Below are 17,693 nucleotides of genomic sequence, written 5' to 3' on the forward strand. Positions count from 1 at the left end.
CAGAGGAACCAGAGCCAAATTGCAAATGTGTGCTGGATTATGGAGAAAGCTAGAGAGTTCCAGAAAGACATCTACTTCTGCTTCATTGACTATGCAAAAGCCTTTGACTGTGTCGACCACAGCAAACTATGGCAAGTTCTTAAAGAGATGGGAGTGCCTGATCACCTCATCTGTCTCCTGAGAAATCTCTATGTGGGACAAGAAGCTACAGTTAGAACTGGATATGGAACAGCTGATTGGTTCCAAATTGGGAAAGGAGTACGACAAGGCTGTATATTGTCTCCCGGCTTATTTAACTTATATGCAGAATTCATCATGCGAAAGGCTGGGCTGGATGAATCCCAAGCCGGAATTAAGATTGCCGAAGAAATATCACAACCTTGATGGCAGAAAGTGAGGAAGAATTAAAGAACCTTTTAATGAGGGTGAAAGAGGAGAGCGCAAAATATGGTCTGAAGCTCAACATCAGAAAAAAGAAGATCATGGCCACTGGGCCCATTACCTCCTGGCAAATAGAAGGGGAAGAAATGGAGGCAGTGAGAGATTTTACTTTCTTGGGCTCCTGGGTCACTGCAGATGGTGACAGCAGCTATGAAATTAAAAGACGCCTGCTTCTTGGGAGACAAGCAATGACAAACCTAGACAGCATCTTAAAAAGCAGAGACATCACCTTGCCAACAAAGGTCCGTATAGTTAAAGCTATGGTTTTCCCAGTAGTAATGTATGGAAGTGAGAGCTGGACCATAAAAGTAGTGATGTATGGAAGTGAGAGCTGGACCATAAAGAAGGCTGATTGCCGAAGAATTGATGCTTTTGAATTATGGTGCTGGAGGAGACTCTTGAGAGTCCCATGGACTGCAAGAAGAACAAACCTATCCATTCTTAGGAAAATCTGCCCTGAGTGCTCAGTGGTAGGACAGATCCTGAAGCTCCAAGACTTTGGCCACCTCATGAGAAGAGAGGACTCCCTGGAAAAGACCCTGATGTTGGCACAAGGAGAAGGGGACGACAGAGGACGAGATGGTGGGACAGTGTTCTCGAAGCTACCAGCATGAGTCTGACCAAACTGCGGGAGGAAATAAAACACCCCCTAACAGGGTGGATCCAGTATCACCAAATAAATGAGGTCTTCAAAGCTGTCAAGAAAAAGGGTTTTGCAATTTCAGTATTGGATAAAGGATTATTACAAAATAATAATAATAATAATAATAATAATAATAATAATAATAATAATAATTTATTTATACCCTGCCCATCTGGCTGAGTTTCCCCAGCCACTCTGGGTGGCTCCCAATCAGTGTTAAAAACAGTACAGCGTTACATATTAAAAACTTCCCTGAACAGGGCTGCCTTAAGATGTCTTCTGAATGTCAGGTAATTATTTATCTCTTTGACATCTGATGGGAGGGCGTTCCACAGGGCGGGCGCCACTACCGAGAAGGCCCTCTGCCTGGTTCCCTGTAGCCTCACTTCTCGCAATGAGGGACCCGCCAGAAGGCCGTTGGCACTGGATCTCAGTGTCTGGGCTGAACGATGGGGGTGGAGACGCTCCTTCAGGTATACAGGACCGAGGCTGTTTAGGCCTTTAAAGGTCAGCACCAACACTTTGAATTGTGCTCGGAAACGCACTGGGAGCCAATGTAGGTCTTTCAAGACCGGTGTTATATGGTCCCGGCGGCCGCTCCCAGTCACCAGTCTAGCTGCCACATTCTGGATTAATTGCAGTTTCCAGGTCACCTTCAAAGGTAGCCCCACGTAGAGCGCGTTGCAGTAGTCCAAGCGTGAGATAACTAGAGCATGCACCACTCTGGTGAGACAGTTCGCGGGCAGGTAGGGTCTTAGCCTGCGTACCCGGTGGAGCTGGTCAACAGCTGCCCTGGATACAGATTTAACCTGCGCCTCCATGGACAGCTGTGAGTCCAAAATGACTCCCAGGCTGCGCACCTGGTCCTTCAGGGACACAGTTACCCCATTCAAGACCAGGGAATCCCCCACACCAACCCACTCCCTGTCCCCCCAAAACAGTACTTCTGTCTTGTCAGGATTCAACCTCAATCTGTTAGCCGCTATCCATCCTCCAACCGCCTCCAGGCACTCACACAGGACCTTCACCGCCTTCATTGGTTCTGATTTAAAAGAGAGGTAGAGCTGGGTATCATCCGCATACTGATGAAACCCAGCCCAAACCCCCTGATGATCTCTCCCAGCAGCTTCATATAGATATGAAAAAACATGGGGGAGAGGACAGAACCCTGAGGCACCCCACAAGTGAGAGCCCAGGGGTCCGAACACTCATCCCTCACCACCACTTTCTGAACACGGCCCAGGAGGAAAGAGCGGAAGCACTGTATGACAATGCCCCCAGCTCCCAGCCCCTCAAGACAGTCCATAAGGATGTTATGGTTGATGGTGTCAAAGGCTGCTGAGAGATCCAGCAGAACTAGGAAACAGCTCTCACCTTTGTCCCTAGCCCACCGGAGATCATCAACCAGTGCGACCAAGGCAGTTTCAGTCCCATGGTGAGGCCTGAATCCCGACTGGAAGGGATCCAAATGGTCCGTTTCCTCCAGGCGTGCTTGGCAGATTTGAGACTGGGCGATAGTTGGCCAAATTGGCTGGGTCTAAAGATGTTTTTTTAAGAAGCGGTTTAATGACCGCCTCTTTCAGCGGGTCTGGGAAGGCTCCCTCACAGAGGGAAGCATTCACCACCCCATGAAGCCCATCGCCCAGCCCTTCCCGGCTCGCTTTTATCAGCCAGGATGGGCAAGGATCAAGGAGACAGGTGGTCGGTTTCACTTGTCCAAGCAGCCTGTCCACATCCTCAGAGGTAACAGATTGGAATTGATCCCATGTAACAGGACCAGACAGAACTCTAGCACTCTCCCGCCCTGGCCCTGCTCCCACGGTGGAGTCTACCTCCTTCTGAATCTGAGCGATTTTATCTGCAAAAAACTTTGCAAAAGCATTGCAGGAGATCTTGGGGTCCCTACCAGGCCCCGGTGGTGCAGGTGGTTCCGATAGATTGCGAACCACCTGAAAAAGTCTCCTGCTGCTGTTTTCTGCAGATGCAATGGAGGCGGCGAAGAAGGCCCTCTTCGCCGTCACCATTGCCACTTGGTAGGCTCAACGTTGAGCTCTAACCCGTGTCCGGTCTGATTCAGAATGAGTTTTCCGCCACTGGCGCTCTAGCCGTCTCAACGATTGTTTCATCACCCTCAGCTCCGGGGAAAACCACGGGGCTGTCCAGGCTCCATGCAATCGGAGAGGGCGATTCGGAGCCAGACAGTCAATAGCCCTGGTTAACTCCGCATTCCAGCGGGCCACCAGGGAATCAGCTGAAAGGCCATCAACTTGGGATAAAGCATCCCCTACCACTCTCTGGAAGCCAATTGGATCCATTAAGTGGCGGGGGCGGACCATCCGAATCGGTCCCACCTCCCTGCAGAGGGGAAGGGTTGCAGAGAAGTCCAGTTGCACCAGGAAGTGATCTGACCATGGCACTTCTTTTGTTTCGCTTTTAGTTAGTGTCAGATCACCAACAACCATAGAGGTGAACACCAAGTCTAAGGCATGTCCATGACTATGAGTTGGGCCAAACTTATTCAGGGACAGCCCCATGGAGGCCATGCTTTCCACGAAGTCCCGAGCAGCCCCTTGTAAGGTCGTATCGGCATGGATGTTAAAATCCCCTAGGGCGACCAAGCTAGGTGTCTCCAGGAGAACATCCGCCACGACCTGAAGCAGCTCGGGCAGGGAATCCTTGGTGCAGCGGGGAGGTCGGTACACCAAAAGGAATCCTGTACTGCCCCTACTGCCCAGCTTCCAGAACATGCACTCAGAAAACTGGGTCTTCACAATAGGACGCCTGGTGCAGACTAATGACTTCCTAAAAATCACTGCAACCCCCCCTCCCCGCCCACATGACCTAGGTTGCTGTGCGTAAGAGAAACCTGGTGGGCAAGCAGCGGCAAGGACAGGCCCATATGCTTCATCCAACCAGGTCTCTGTCACACATGCCAGGTCAAATCCTCCATCCACAATCAGGTCGTGGATGGCAGTGGTTTTATTCATCATTTACCTGGCATTGCACAGCAACACTTTCAGGTCATGTGGGTTTCCCTTGCTTCCCTTCCCTTACTGTATCCTTCCGGTCAGGACCAGACCTGGAGGCAGGGATAGTCCTCAAACACCGATTAAACGTGCCTCCTCGGTAATGACAAAACAAAAGAAAACAAAAGTTTAGATGTATTCAAGTCTCCAGGGCCAGATGAACTGCATCCAAGAGTATTAAAAGAACTGGCAGATGTGAACTCAGAACCACTGGCAGTCATCTTTGAGGATTCCTGGAGAACAGGCGAAGTCCCGGCAGACTGGAGGAGGGCAAATGTTGTCCCTATTTTCAAAAAGGGGAAAGAGAGGACCCAAATAATTACCGCCCAGTCAGTCTGACATCAATACCAGGGAAGATTCTGGAGCAGATCATTAAGCAAACAGTCTGTGAGCACCTAGAAAGGAATGCTGTGATCACCAATAGTCAGCATGGATTTCTGAAAAATAAGTCATGTCAGACTAACCTGATCTCGTTTTTTGACAGAATTACAAGCCTGGTAGATGAAGGGAACGCAGTGGATGTAGCCTACCTTGATTTCAGCAAGGCATTTGACAAGGTGCCCCATGATATTCTTGTAAAGAAGCTGGTAAAATGCGGTCTTGACTATGCTACCACTCAGTGGATTTGTAACTGGCTGACTGACCGAACCCAAAGGGTGCTCATCAATGGTTCCTCTTCATCCTGGAGAAGAGTGACTAGTGGGGTGCCACAGGGTTCTGTCTTGGGCCCAGTCTTATTCAACATCTTTATCAACGACTTGGATGATGGACTCAAGGGCATCTTGATCAAATTTGCAGATGACACCAAACTGGGAGGGGTGGCTAACACCCCAGAGGACAGGATCACACTTCAAAACGACCGTGACAGATTAGAGAACTGGGCCAAAACAAACAAGATGAATTTTAACAGGGAGAAATGTAAAGTATTGCACTTGGGCAAAAAAAAATGAGAGGCACTGATACGGAACGGGGGGGGGGGCAATGTCTTCTTCACTACAATATATTTGCTCAATTTCTCTAGGACTCCATCACCCCTCCCCTGTCCTCCATAATCTCTCAAGTAATACTGTCAAAATCCTGTCACAATGTATCCACTCTGTTTCTGCTTTTGCTCTCTAGTACAGAGTGGCTTAGAAATCACTGAAATCTTCAAAAATTGATATAAAATCAGCCGTGGTTCTGATCTGCTCGTTCTCGGTGCCATTCAACTCAGTTCCCCTTGGACTCCATGATGCTGTCCCTACTTCCATAATCCCCAAAGCGGCAGGTCACGTACGCAGGAACTTCTTAATCCTGTCAGATAGTTTTGCAAATCCTTCCTTCGGGCAATACTAGGTGACAGACGATGTATATTCCTGGCCCATTGTCTTGCCACCACCAGTACTCAATAAATGTGTATCTATGTATATTTCCCGCTCCGCATATCCCCCCTCCCTCATCCGAAAATGCTAATTAATGTAATCCCACCTTTTCATAATGTATTCATGACGTGTAAAGTATATTCATGATGTAACTTGTGAAACCCAACCTTCCCATAATGTATTCGTGACGTTTCATGCACTGTATTCTGGGACATGGAGGGAAAACTCAAAAGTTCATGTCACCCCTTTCTCACTGTTCAATCTCGCCTTGAACCTGTTGCGCAATAAACTTGGATCTTCTGCAGTTTGCTCCTGCGTCCGGCTGAGCTCATTTTCTTCCGCAGGGACCCACGGACTTAGTCCGATGAGCTGGGTGGCAGAGTAACCCCGCACCCAGAATTTTTCCGTAACAGTTGGCTGCCCAACGTGGGGCTTGTGGTTCTCCCAAGCTGCTGACTGGGGGCCCCGAAATCTTCAGCCGGCTCCAGGCCATTTTGCCTGGGAAGATCCTTTTGGACCCCCAGCCATCTTCTGGGCGGTAATCGAAAGCCCTAGGAGTTCAGCCGGGGAGCAAAAGAGGGATCCAGCCGGCTTATTCATCGATCCCGGGATCATCATAGAAGACGCGTGAGTATAAGGAAAAAGGAAAATCCAGTGCACTGGTGGGAAGGGGGTGGAAGTCTCCTGGCAACTGAATTCTCTGCCCTCCTCTCTATCGCTCCTTCTTGCCTTCCTCTTGGTCCGGTTAGTGAGAGAGACCGTTGACCGCTGCTCAACCCGAAAGGGGGGTTCTGAGCTCTATCTCTTTTCCTTAAAATCTCCAGCCAGCCGCACCAATTGGGAGTCCGAAAGTAAGACGGTGAGACCCGGCTTGGAAAGACAGCCGACTTTCCGCAACGGGCATCCCAGTTGAAAGCAAGGGGTTGGAGCTCTCTTTCCGAACTTCCCGAGCGCCCTTACGGAGGGGGCAGGAAGGGGTCTGGCTTTCTATCCCAATCCCAGCCGCACTGGTCGGTGCCACGTAACTGTGCGTGAGCCCGCTTCCAAAAGCAAGGGGGATTTTCAGTTCGAAATTCTATCCAGGGACCACCCGATCTGGCACTGCATGGCGCGGGCGTCCAGTAGGGCCCCTTTTCCTGAGATGTGACGATAGGTAGGAGGTTGCCAGGAGGGATAGCCCATGAGGAATTGGGCAGGACCGGCAGAGTGGAAAGAGACCCCAGGTTATAGGAAATAAGGAAATAAGGAAATAGGAAATGGAACGCAAGGAACCGGATAGCTAGAGCTCTCTAAAACCCACTAAGGAAGTTGCCAGGCAACTAGAAGCCCCTTCTCCTCTTTACTATACGTCCCTGTACTAAGCATACCAAACCCCTAGACATACCAATCCTAATCAACCCCTCTTTTTCCCCTTCTCTATCCCAGACACCCCCCCAAAAAAGAAAAAGCAAAAAAGCAACAACAGCAACGCATGCATCTATAAAGGGGTACCCAGTCAACCAAGCGTTGTGAGCCCTACCAGTCTGATTACCTGGTGGTGTGTTTGAAGAGGCAAGGAGGCTCATAAAACCATGTGGGACCTTCCTACTAATTTCACTTAATTAAGCCAAAGGTAGTGGCCCATCTCCTTGCAATAACCAACTAAAGGATGAGAATATATATGTTTACATGTTGTCTGTTATGTGTGTTGTCTGTGAATACATATATGAGAATATGTATGTTTACATGTTGTCCGTTATGTGTGTTGTCTGTTCCTTCTGTCTCTGGCAGACTGCCTTTCTTAAGTGTGCATGGTTTAAAATGCAAGCTTGCTTCAAAATTTAAATCTAAGGAAACCATGCTGGACCTTAGCAGTCCTAAATAAGACAAAAAATGAGAATGAAGTGTGCAAATATTTGTTATTTGAGAGGGGCTCCAAAAGAGAGTTTTCCTCCCAAGTGGTAAAACCTAATGTTTCTGCTGCAAAAGCCTAGTTGAGCCAACTGCTCTCAAGCTAAAATGCAGTGTATGTATTTCATTAAGCATATGCCTATGAAAGTATGGTGTTCCTTCTAATAAAATTATGTCAGTCCAGTTTTAACTTTGATTTGGTTATTGTGAGAGTTATTGTAAGGCTCCTGATATCAGTAGTCTCTATAAGACGTCCTGGCCTCTTTTCTTAGAAAATGCCCCCCCCCCCTTGTTTCATTCTGTCTCTTTCAGGGTTTTTCCCCCCTTCTCCTTATTCTGTGCCAGGTAAATTTACTCCCGAGTAAGCTTCCTTTAAAGGAAACTGCAAGGGGGGGGCATAGATTAGGCTTACTATTCCTCTGCAAGTTCAGGAAAATTGTCACTTTTGTCTTCCTTTTAAATCAAATCTATGGCTGTTTTAATTATTTGTGAGTGGTTATATCAATTGAATTAACTTTGCTTTATAAAAGATCCTCTCCCTATCTTAGGAAAAATGTTAACTTCAATCTTCCTTTAAAGATAATTTCTATAGGTATGTGTGTGTTTCTGGTAGTACAAATCTTGCTATGAACCCTGTATTTTAGGGTTGGACTAGATGACCCCAGGTCCCTTTCAACTTTCCCAATTTGTGGCTGATGAGTTGAAATTCAGCCCAGGTTGGCTCTTTGTTTTTTAAAAGGTGTGATGAGAGGTGAAAGCCATGATGTTTGAAGCAGAACTGGTGATATCAAGCATTTAAGTGATTACAGTGTTTATCATTTTGTCTATTATTTACAAAAATCAGACTTAAAAGTCTACTCAAAGTTTAAGCACATACAAATGGATAATCAAGTAGAATTAGCCTTGACCAATCCATTTGTCTGCAAATGGTAAGGCCGAAATGACTGAGAATGTTTAAAAAAAAAAAAAAATTCCTATGAATTCTAACTCTCTGGCCATTTTTACTCATAAATAAGAGAGCGGTTGATTGTTCCGCGAATGGCCAGAGGGATATTAGCCCTTTCCTGTACATAAAGGAAGCAGTCTCGTTTGCTTGGGCCGAAATCGCTAGCTTTGGTAAATACTTAAATTGCTGAGTTTCTCTTTTTTGTTTAAAATCAAACCCTGTTTTCAAAATCTACTCCATACCCTTCCCTTCCCTTATTCAAATGTTAATTTAGCCAAAGGATGCAACATTTTCAATAGTACAAAAGGTTTGCTGAGACATGAACTCTGCACATGCACAGAGGCTAGATCAGCTAAAGAAGAGAGAGAGAGAGGACGGGGGGGGGGACTGTAAGGAGGGAGAGGAGGTTTCTTCCAAATGTAAAAGAAAAGTCAGAACCATTGAGGGAAATCACCCTTAATCTGTCTTTGCCCCAGGGGCTACTTAAGACAAAAGGCTACAAAAAAAAAACAAAAAACTAGCCCATCAAAAGTCAAGAGCTTTCCAGGTTCCAAATCTTAACATGCAAAATTCTTTTCACAGGTAAATATCAAAGCATTCCCCCCTGATTGGGAATTTTAGGAACAGCATTTCCTGACAGGCTTCTCACATGAAATAATTTTCCCTTTTAACAGGATATGTGAACCCCGATAACAAAGTGTTTGTCCCTTTTCCTCCCACAGCAACTTTCTTTCTGTTCTGTGAAACAAGTCTGAATCCCTGCTATATTAGTGACTTTCATCTCTTTGTGGCTTTGACACTCTTTTAAGTTACAAATAATCTGTTTCATTTATTTAATCCGTTTCTCCATGATGTCTATGAAGTTAATCGAAGCACAACCAAACATTGTTTGTGGAATGGTACTTGTTTACCTTCGGCCTGAGCATTTCTTATTAATTCTGTCATTTTGGCTAGTGCAAGGTACCCACACAACTTTAAATTGCCATTCATTTTTCTTGGTATTAACTCATTTCCCAGTATTCCGCTATTAACATTACAGCTGATGTTGTCACGTCATTTGGGATGTTAGAATGCCAAAACAGATTACTTCAGGTTACTTCAAGTTTCGTATTAATTGTGTGTCTTAGCATTTATTTATTTTTGGTTCCTCATAGGTCATTTTGTGTGTGTGTGTTCTACTTTGGGGACATGTTCATCACATGTTGAAAGTCAGTTTCATGAAGTTCTTTTATTGAATAGCACATGGTGAATTTAAAGTTTCCCCCCCATGGTTTTCCCTTTTCCCCCCCCAGTCTAGTAGTAATCTGTGTGGTTTTGATAATATATTTAATAATAATTCTTTTCTAAATCTGATGTCTTTGTGTCAAGTTTGTTTTCATCTGACTGGTAATCTAATTTTTTACTTTCTTTTGTATTTTTTTAACCTTTGTATTTTTTCAGTTCTCTTTCTATACATGTGGAGTAATTTTTATTTTATAATATGAAAAGAACAACAACAACAAAAACTAAGTGAAGGAAAGCAAACAAACTTAGCAGATAATAACAGTAATTATATGGAAATGTGATAATAAATAATACTAAATAGTAAATTTTATTTCTATCCTGCCCTCCCCAGCCGAAGCTGGGCTCAGGGCGGCTAACAACAATCAAAATAGTCCAATAATGATAATGAATAAAATGTTTAATCCACTAAGATTGTTATTATTTGCAGCTTCCCATGGAAACTGGAGGACATCCCTTTTACCTTTTGCCCTTTCCTTGTCTAACTGTGTTTTTAAGTCACCCCAAAACCCTGCCCCCTTACAGGATATCACTTCTACAGATGTGCAATGATGAAAAGCAGCAACAACCCCTCAACTCAGTACTTCGCCATCGCAAGACCAGCAACAACAGACAACAGAGACTGCTTGGGGAGTGGGCCTGACAAAGGGGGGTGGAGTTGACTTACAAGGACATCTTTTCACTTGAACCTCAAGCCTCTGTGCTCCAGGATTCAAAAGATACATGCGTAAAAGATCACAATTGTGTCAAGATATGCAACTGATACTTAATTAGTTTGTTTGTATTACGTGTTATTACGTAGGAATGTTGAAATGTGTCTGACAGTGTGTTATTTGTGGGGGGGCTATTTTGTGTGTAATTGTTTTTATGTTTAATGTCTTATTCCTTACACCCCAGTGAAGGATTCTCATACATTTTATGCTTTTAATAGGTCAGGCTATTATGTAGTCCAATGTTTAGAATTAGATAAATTTATAACCACATTTCGTTGTTCCACCTGGCACTCTGCCAACTTCCCAACTTCCCTACCCATTTTTAAAATGTGCTAAAACTCGCTTTACCAAAGAGAAGCTGATAAGATACATGAAGGTGCATATGCTTTCGTTTAGCAGGAATGATTCCTTATAGACTTAAATTGACTTATTTGGACAACTGCCCTTGTTAAGAATGGTTTTCTTTTAACAGATTGGTTTGAAGAGTTGAGAACCATGGGGCAAGATAAATTCAAATTGGACTCAGTTTGAATTGGGCACGTGTATCCAGGCTGCAATTAGCCTTTTGGTCCTTTAAGTGCAAGTGAGCAACCCCCATGCGTGCAAAACCACAGCCTATAATAAAATCCCATAGCTAAAGGCCAAGGCGAAGACATCTCCCTCAGAGATGCCCAAACCTGTGCCAGCTATGGTGAATGCCAGGCGACATGGTTAAATGAAAGCCCTGAGGGGATTCAACAGACAGGATGTGTTGCTGTAGCACTATGTCAGTGTGAGACCACAGAAGAGCTAGCTTGACACCTGAGAAATACACAAAAATGGCGAAGGACAAAACACCAACTGCATTTTTCAGTCAATTAGACCTTCCTGCTAGGTGTAAAGCATAAAACACTACTGAGAATGCCACAAGTAATTTAGCAACAAAATACAAGAGGTGTTCTTTATATAATACCCTATATGCAGCTACCTGCACTGATATACTTGCAAATGACCGTAAGAGGCATGGCTTGCAAGTCCCTTTCAGGTTTGCATAAAGCCACACATCCCATTCACCGAGATTTAGGGTGCGGAGAAAAGATTTGCAAGTTCTTACAGAACTTTAATGCAAATCTATCTCCGAATGGGGGACTGATACGGAACGGGGGGGGGCAATGTCTTCTTCACTACAATATATTTGCTCAATTTCTCTAGGACTCCATCACCCCTCCCCTGTCCTCCATAATCTCTCAAGTAATACTGTCAAAATCCTGTCACAATGTATCCACTCTGTTTCTGCTTTTGCTCTCTAGTACAGAGTGGCTTAGAAATCACTGAAATCTTCAAAAATTGATATAAAATCAGCCGTGGTTCTGATCTGCTCGTTCTCGGTGCCATTCAACTCAGTTCCCCTTGGACTCCATGATGCTGTCCCTACTTCCATAATCCCCAAAGCGGCAGGTCACGTACGCAGGAACTTCTTAATCCTGTCAGATAGTTTTGCAAATCCTTCCTTCGGGCAATACTAGGTGACAGACGATGTATATTCCTGGCCCATTGTCTTGCCACCACCAGTACTCAATAAATGTGTATCTATGTATATTTCCCGCTCCGCATATCCCCCCTCCCTCATCCGAAAATGCTAATTAATGTAATCCCACCTTTTCATAATGTATTCATGACGTGTAAAGTATATTCATGATGTAACTTGTGAAACCCAACCTTCCCATAATGTATTCGTGACGTTTCATGCACTGTATTCTGGGACATGGAGGGAAAACTCAAAAGTTCATGTCACCCCTTTCTCACTGTTCAATCTCGCCTTGAACCTGTTGCGCAATAAACTTGGATCTTCTGCAGTTTGCTCCTGCGTCCGGCTGAGCTCATTTTCTTCCGCAGGGACCCACGGACTTAGTCCGATGAGCTGGGTGGCAGAGTAACCCCGCACCCAGAATTTTTCCGTAACAGGCACAAATACAAGATGGGGGACACCTGGCTTGAGAGCAGTACATGAGAAAAGGATCTAGGAGTCTTGGTTGACCACAAACTTGACATGAGCCAACAGTGTGACGCGGCAGCTAAAAAAGCCAATGCAATTCTGGGCTGCATCAATAGGAGTATAGCATCTAGATCAAGGGAAGTAATAGTGCCACTGTATTCTGCTCTGGTCAGACCTCACCTGGAGTACTGTGTCCAGTTCTGGGCACCACAATTCAAGAAGGACACTGACAAACTGGAACGTGTCCAGAGGAGGGCAACCAAAATGGTCAAAGGCCTGGAAACGATGCCTTATGAGGAACGGCTAAGGGAGCTGGGCATGTTTAGCCTGGAGAAGAGGAGGTTAAGGGGTGATATGATAGCCATGTTCAAATATAGAATAGGATGTCACATAGAGGAGGGAGAAAGGTTGTTTTCTGCTGCTCCAGAGAAGCGGACACGGAATAGAGGTGGAAGAAGAAGAGTTTGGATTTGATATCCCGCTTTATCACTACCCGAAAGAGTCTCAAAGCAGCTAACATTCTCCTTTCCCTTCCTCCCCCACAACAAAGACTCTGTGAGGTGAGTGGGGCTGAGAGACTTCAGAGAAGGGTGACTGGCCCAAGGTCACCCAGCAGCTGCATGTGGAGGAGCGGAGATGCGAAGCCGGTTCCCCAGATTACGAGACTACCGCTCTTAACCATTACACCACACTGGCTCTCTCTCCTACAGAGATCTGTATGGAATTTCAAAGCTGATTTCATGATCCAACAGGGAGTCTTACCTGAGAGGCCACGATCCCACGATTCTGATCCTTGACTTCCTTCTGCAGAGCTCTCTGGTCAGGATCCAGCAAAGCCAAGTCCTCCTCTGTGAAAGGAACAGCTATGTCTTCAAAGCACACTGGACCCTAAGGGAAAAAGGGAGAATAAAGATGATCTTCAACACATTGCTCTGTTCTCTTCTGTAACAATTTTGTTGTGTATTTAAATGATGGGTGCAGTGTTGCTTCAGGGTAAAAAACAGAAATTGCACAGCGGTTGCTCCATTTTCTAACGTGGTACCTCGGGTTAAGAACAGTTTCAGGTTAAAAATGGACCTCCAGAATAAATTAAGTTCTTAACCCGAGGTACCACTGTATTAATCTTTGTGTAAGTGGGGGAATTCACATAATAATATTATTATCTATATGGCACTCATCTTCAGGTAAATCTTTGCAAGCATTCCCATTTTCCAGATGGAAGGACCTCCTCTCCCTTCATCTGGTGGGGTGGACCCTCCCCCTGCCCTCAAGCCAACTTGAAGGGGCACCAGGAGGGGGAGGGGAGGGGAAGCCCCATTGTGCATTGTGAGGGGAGGGAATGGTTGGTTGGTTGGCATCCATCTGTCCTGGAAGAGTGTGTCTTTGGGAGTGAGATCTGGGGGAGAGACATGTGTTGTTGCATCTGGGACACAGGAAGTGGTGCTGCAGATGCAGAGGGGCTTTTCTTCTCCCTGTGCTCCCCCCACGTGGGAATGTTCCCCTCTGGCTGCAGCCTCTGTTCCCAAAGGTGACTTTTCCCTCCCTCTGAAGGGGGTTTATTTCCTTGACCCAAAGCCCCCTCCCCCAAAAATGAAGGCAGCATCTGGATCGCAAGGAAGAGCAGAGCTGCATATTTCCTGCGAAGTGGCCCCTCCCTGGCTTGGAAGAGGACAAAGGAGGACCCTCTGCTCCCTGACTTGGGGGTCGCCCCCCCCACCAGGCATGACCTGAGCAGGGACCCCCATTCATCCTCCCTGCCCCCCTGGGACCCCCTTCTCCCCATGGCACCCTCAGGGGGAGGAGAGAGGAGACTCACCCGAGTCCAGGAGGGGCTTTTGCAAAAGAGAGAGAAGAAAGCAGGAAGGGAGGGAGGGGGAGGGGGGAATTTAGCCATGGAGGACCTTGCCCCCTCCCCCTTCACTTCCTGTCCTCTCTAGGAATCCAGCTCTGCTCCTTTTAACCCTTGGCAAGCCGAGCGCCCCAGGTCCTCCCCTCCCTCTCCCTGCCTCCAGTTTTCCTGCTTCTGCGCCTGCGCTCTAGGGGCTGCCCCCCTTATCTCCTGGGGGGGAGAAGAGGCGAAGGGCTGCCTAGTGGCGGGAGGTGCCTTGGGCTCAGAAATGGCTCCTTCCAGACACCCCCCCAAAAAAACACCCTCCAGCTCAAGGGGGGAGGGAGGGGGCTTCCCAGCCAGGAGACCCCTCCCCCCTCCCCGAAAATCCCCTTCCCCCCACCGGGAAAACGGGGAGATGAAGAAGTGTCCCAGGCCAGGAAGGAAACGCCCTCGCCATCTTGGGGGGAGGCCGAAATGAGCTTCCAGGAGACCCCCCCCCCTACAAAGGACCCCTAATGATGAATGATGGCTAATCCATCCAGCCGCTTGGGGCCCATAACGGATCCCTTCAGATCCATTGACGAAAGAGGCCCTTTCTGCCAGCCCCACCCTCGACCCAAAGCGGCTCTTAGACGGAGGAAATGGGAAGAAGTGAGACTTTGGTGCAATCCTGCGAGGGATGCAGGCCGAGGCGAAGGGAGCTTGGAAAGCGAGAGGAGTCCTGAGGAGAAATCGGCCCCTGAAGGCCCCCCGGGAAAGGGCCGCCTGCTCGGCCAGGAATCCTTGGCGCCTGAAACTGAGGCGAGGAGGCAGAAGGCGGGAAAAAAAGGCGGGAAAAGGCGCTGAGGGGAAGCAGCCGCGGGGGGAGGGGCGCCTCAGAGACCCAGAGAGAGGCAAGGGGGGGCGGAAAGGGGGGCAGGGGGGTCTCTCTCTCTCCTCCCTCAGAGACCCAGAGAGAGGCAAGGGGGGGCGGAAAGGGGGGCAGGGGGGTCTCTCTCTCCTCCCTCAGAGACCCAGAGAGAGGCAAGGGGGGGCGGAAAGGGGGGCAGGGGGGTCTCTCTCTCTCCTCCCTCAGAGACCCAGAGAGAGGCAAGGGGGGAGCAGAAAGGGGGGCAGGGGGGTCTCTCTCTCCTCCCTCAGAGACCCAGAGAGAGGCAAGGGGGGGCGGAAAGGGGGGCAGGGGGTCTCTCTCTCCTCTCTCAGAGACACAAGGGGGACCCTCTTGGGGGGGAGCGGAAAGGGGGGCTCTCCCAGAAAGGGGGGGCAGGGGGTCTCTCTCTCCCTCAGACACCCAGAGAGAGGCAAGGGGGGAGCAGAAAGGGGGGCAGGGGGGTCTCTCTCTCCTCCCTCAGAGACCCAGAGAGAGGCAAGGGGGGGCGGAAAGGGGGGCAGGGGGGTCTCTCTCTCCTCCCTCAGAGACCCAGAGAGAGGCAAGGGGGGGCGGAAAGGGGGGCAGGGGGGTCTCTCTCTCCTCCCTCAGAGACCCAGAGAGAGGCAAGGGGGGGCGGAAAGGGGGGCAGGGGGGTCTCTCTCTCTCCTCCCTCAGAGACCCAGAGAGAGGCAAGGGGGGGCGGAAAGGGGGGCAGGGGGGTCTCTCTCTCTCCTCCCTCAGAGACCCAGAGAGAGGCAAGGGGGGGCGGAAAGGGGGGCAGGGGGGTCTCTCTCTCCTCCCTCAGAGACCCAGAGAGAGGCAAGGGGGGAGCAGAAAGGGGGGCAGGGGGGTCTCTCTCTCCTCCCTCAGAGACCCAGAGAGAGGCAAGGGGGGGCGGAAAGGGGGGCAGGGGGGTCTCTCTCTCTCCTCCCTCAGAGACCCAGAGAGAGGCAAGGGGGGGCGGAAAGGGGGGCAGGGGGGTCTCTCTCTCTCCTCCCTCAGAGACCCAGAGAGAGGCAAGGGGGGGCGGAAAGGGGGGCAGGGGGGTCTCTCTCTCTCTCCCTCAGAGACCCAGAGAGAGGCAAAGGGGGGCAGGGGGTCTCTCTCTCCTCCCTCAGAGACCCAGAGAGAGGCAAGGGGGGGCGGAAAGGGGGGCAGGGGGGTCTCTCTCTCCTCCCTCAGAGACCCAGAGAGAGGCAAGGGGGGGCGGAAAGGGGGGCAGGGGGGTCTCTCTCTCCTCCCTCAGAGACCCAGAGAGAGGCAAGGGGGGGCGGAAAGGGGGGCAGGGGGGTCTCTCTCTCTCCCTCAGAGACCCAGAGAGAGGCAAGGGGGGGCGGAAAGGGGGGCAGGGGGGTCTCTCTCCTCCCTCAGAGACCCAGAGAGAGGCAAGGGGGGGCGGAAAGGGGGGCAGGGGGGTCTCTCTCTCCTCCCTCAGAGACCCAGAGAGAGGCAAGGGGGGGCGGAAAGGGGGGCAGGGGGGTCTCTCTCTCCTCCCTCAGAGACCCAGAGAGAGGCAAGGGGGGGCGGAAAGGGGGGCAGGGGGGTCTCTCTCTCCTCCCTCAGAGACCCAGAGAGAGGCAAGGGGGGGCGGAAAGGGGGGCAGGGGCGCCTCCTCTCTCCTCCCTCAGAGACCCAGAGAGAGGCAAGGGGGACCCTCTTGGGGGGGGGCGGAAAGGGGGGCTCGCCCAGAAAGGGGGGGCAGGGGTCTCTCTCTCCCTCAGAGACCCAGAGTGATACGGAACGGGGGGGGGGGCAATGTCTTCTTCACTACAATATATTTGCTCAATTTCTCTAGGACTCCATCACCCCTCCCCTGTCCTCCATAATCTCTCAAGTAATACTGTCAAAATCCTGCTACAATGTATCCACTCTGTTTCTGCTTTTGCTCTCTAGTACAGAGTGGCTTAGAAATCACTGAAATCTTCAAAAATTGATATAAAATCAACCGTAACTCCGATTTCTTCACTTTTGGTGTCATTCAACTCACCTCCCCCTGGACTCCATAATGCTACCCCTACCTCCATAATCCCCGAAGCGGCAGGTCACGTACACAGGAATTTCTTAATCCTGTCAGATAGTCTTGCAAAATCCTTCCTTCGGGCAATATTAGGTGGCAGACGATGCATATCTCTGACCCATTGTCTTGCCACCACCGGTACTCAATAAATGTGTATCTATGTATATTTCCCGCTCCGCATATCCCCCCTCCCTCATCCGAAAATGCTAATTAATGTAATCCCACCTTTTCATAATGTATTCATGACGTGTAAAGTATATTCATGATGTAACTTGTGAAACCCAACCTTCCCATAATGTATTCGTGACGTTTCATGCACTGTATTCTGGGACATGGAGGGAAAACTCAAAAGTTCATGTCACCCCTTTCTCACTGTTCAATCTCGCCTTGAACCTGTTGCGCAATAAACTTGGATCTTCTGCAGTTTGCTCCTGTGTCCGGCTGAGCTCATTTTCTTCCGCAGGGACCCACGGACTTAGTCCGATGAGCTGGGTGGCAGAGTAACCCCGCACCCAGATTTTAGCCGTAACAGTTGGCGCCCAACGTGGGGCTTGCGGTTCTCCCGAGCTGCTGACTGGGGGCCCTGAAATCTTCAGCCGGCTCCGGGCCATTTTGCCTGGGAAGATCCTTTTGGACCCCCAGCCATCTTCTGGGCGGTAATCGAAAGCCCTAGGAGTTCAGCCGGGGAGCAAAGAGGG

The 17,693-nt window shown here is 49.0% G+C and overlaps 2 protein-coding genes across 10 annotated transcripts in view; one reads left to right on the forward strand and one right to left on the reverse strand.

Moving 5' to 3' along the window:
* Nucleotides 1–17,693, reverse strand: part of LOC309525751 (uncharacterized protein) — a 375,811-nt gene that overhangs the window by 111,264 nt on the left and 246,854 nt on the right. The window contains exons 1-2 of one of the 8 annotated variants that reach the window (XM_082211242.1): nucleotides 14,093–14,448; nucleotides 13,039–13,164 (exon numbers count right to left, since the gene is read on the reverse strand). The exons of the other annotated variants lie outside the window; for them this stretch is intronic. The gene's annotated coding sequence lies outside the window, so the exon portion shown is untranslated. Of the gene's footprint in view, nucleotides 1–13,038; nucleotides 13,165–14,092; nucleotides 14,449–17,693 lie in introns of those variants that run through there. 8 annotated transcript variants of the gene reach the window in all.
* The window catches only part of LOC309525793 (uncharacterized protein), a 243,835-nt gene that overhangs the window by 104,032 nt on the left and 122,110 nt on the right, over nucleotides 1–17,693 (forward strand). The window lies entirely within an intron of this gene.

This window comes from Podarcis vaucheri (assembly GCF_965113315.1).
Source record: "Podarcis vaucheri genome assembly, chromosome: 2".
Lineage (NCBI taxonomy): Eukaryota > Metazoa > Chordata > Lepidosauria > Squamata > Lacertidae > Podarcis > Podarcis vaucheri.